The 2,500-nt window shown below is 44.2% G+C and overlaps 1 long non-coding RNA gene across 1 annotated transcript in view; it reads left to right on the top strand.

Moving 5' to 3' along the window:
* The window catches only part of LOC136833693 (uncharacterized), a 12,684-nt gene that overhangs the window by 795 nt on the left and 9,389 nt on the right, over positions 1 to 2,500 (top strand). The gene's annotated exons all lie outside the window — the stretch shown is intronic.

The following is a 2,500-nucleotide window of genomic DNA, read 5'->3' on the forward strand; positions in this document are numbered from 1 at the left end:
ATTTCTGAAATCCGTGATACTAAAACCAATGGAATTACTTCGCAAATCAAAGGTTGGTTCACAAACAGTAATGTACGTAAACATGTATGCATGTATGTAAGAATGAATATACGTATAGTAACTTTTCATCCAAGTATTTTCTGTAATCTCCCTTACAATTAGGACCATGTTTCATGAATGGCACAAAGATTAAAGTGAATTATTGCAAAGGTGATAAGGTGCTAGGGTAAATAAAAAATCAAAATGTTATGTTTCGCGTTGTCCAAGCGACATAACTTTGGCAAAGGATTAAAGAAAAACTTGGAGGTCATGGAATAATTTGAGTGTGCGCTATTTTGAGATGATGATTATCCAGTACGAAATTAGAAAAAGTTTAACAAAAGCGAGATTATTCTGTAATTCTCTGGATAAAGGAAGGGTTCCGAGTAAGACCTCCTCTATCAGGTAGGCTGTTCATTCAATCTACAGTCTTTTAAATTTTTCCAGTCTGCCGGATAGTCTGAATTAAATATAGCTTCATTGTTTATGATTTAGGCTATATATATTCTTTACTCGATGATATAACTGACACAAATTGTAAGGGGAATGTCATTTTAGAGAATGATAGTCTTAGTGAGTTTCCACATGACGAAATGTCAAATGAAATAACCTGGAGAACAGAAGTACAGTGCAAAGTTAAACAATTAAAAACTAGATAGAAACATATCGAATGAAATTCATATACACATAACTAAGGCAGAAAAATACGGTGCATAACGGTACTACTACTCGTTCCCTTAACATCTACATTCTTTTGGACGAAATAAGGTTGTTGATGTTTTTGGAAGACATCAATTTGGATGCCCAGTCAATAAGGTAATAACAGAGCTATCTGTCCAAAGAAATGATTCAAGATAGCCAATTATATTTTCATTTATACGGGACACGAAATAGGAGACTAATGACAATCAAACAAGAGACGATTATTCCAACAATGGAAGAACGTAAGCTCTGACACATGTAAATGGTATTGATATAATCCTCTCTGTAGATGAAGGAAACCTTACAAGCTATGTAAAAATCATGTCAGATCGTACTTGGACACCTTTCAGTCCAGTATGACTGATCACATTCGGATCATGATATTTTGTTACTTGGGCAAGCTTAAAAGAGTCCGCCAGATGAAGATGCCTCAGACAGTCAAATGGCGGAGGCTCAACAGCCAGACTTTGAAAGCCAAATCACCAAACAGCAGGATTTGGACTCCAAACAGCAGAAGCCCAGACTGCCAAAAAGCAGAAGCCCAGATCACCAAAGGGCAGACACCCACACTGCCAAAGAGCAGAAACCCTGACCACCTAAGGCTGGAAGCCCAGACCACCTCAGACTGCCAAAAAGCAAAAGCCCAGATCACCAAAGGGCAGACACCCAGACCGCCAAAGAGCGGAAACCCTGACCAACTAAGGCTGGAAGCCCAGACCACCTCAGACTGTCAAAAATGCAAAAGCCCATATCACCAAGGGGCAGACACCCTGGCTACCACAGAACAGAAACCACAACTGCCAACGGGCAGAAACCCTGCCTGCCAAAGAATGGAAACCCAAACTGCCACAGGGCAGAAACCCTGACCGCTAAAGGGCAGAATCCAAACTGCCAAAGGACGGAAACCCTGACCACCAAAGGGCGGAAATCCTGGCTACCAAAGAACCGAAACCCAGACCGCCGAAGGGCGGAACCCCTGCCTGCCAGAGAACGGAAACCCAGACTAACACAAGGCAGAAACCCTGACCACCAAAGGGCAGAACCCAGACTGCCAAAGGGCGGAAACCTGACCACCAAAGGGCGGAAATCCTGGCTGCCAAAGAACGGCAACCCAGACCGCCAAAAGGGCGAAACCATGTCTACCAGAGAAGGGAAACCCAGACCGCCATATGGAAGAAACTCTGACTGCCAATGAGCAGAACCCAGACTACAAAAGGACTGAAACCCTGATTGCCAAAGAGTGGAAACCCTGTCTATCAAAGAGCAGAACCCTGACTACCAAAGAACGGAAACCCAGACTGCCAAAATGCAGAATCGCTCACCATTACAGGGCGGCAACACGGACCACCAAATGACAGATCTCACTGCCACAGGGCACAAAACAGAAAGAGAAAGAGCAGTAACCCTGACCACCACAGGGCAGAAACCCTACCTTCACTGGATGGAAACCCTGACGGCCACAGAGCAGAAACCCTGAAGGCCACAGGAGAGCAACCCTGAGGGCCACAGGGCATAAAGCCGGACCACCAAAGGGCGGAAATGTAACCACCCAAGGGCAAAATGCCTACCATGTGAGGTGCACTGACGGCACTACCCCGGGCCCCCTTCCCCCACCCTCTACGGAGACGGATTCCTGTAAATCTCATTTAAAGCAAACAAAATTGCTGTCATTTACTTTTTGTATTCCCAGCATTTATCTGTCTACACTCATTAAGCTTCATTAGTAAAGACGCTTCAGCTTTGACATCTGTGATAACTG

This window comes from Macrobrachium rosenbergii, chromosome 52 (assembly GCF_040412425.1).
Source record: "Macrobrachium rosenbergii isolate ZJJX-2024 chromosome 52, ASM4041242v1, whole genome shotgun sequence".
Taxonomy (NCBI): Eukaryota; Metazoa; Arthropoda; class Malacostraca; order Decapoda; family Palaemonidae; genus Macrobrachium; species Macrobrachium rosenbergii.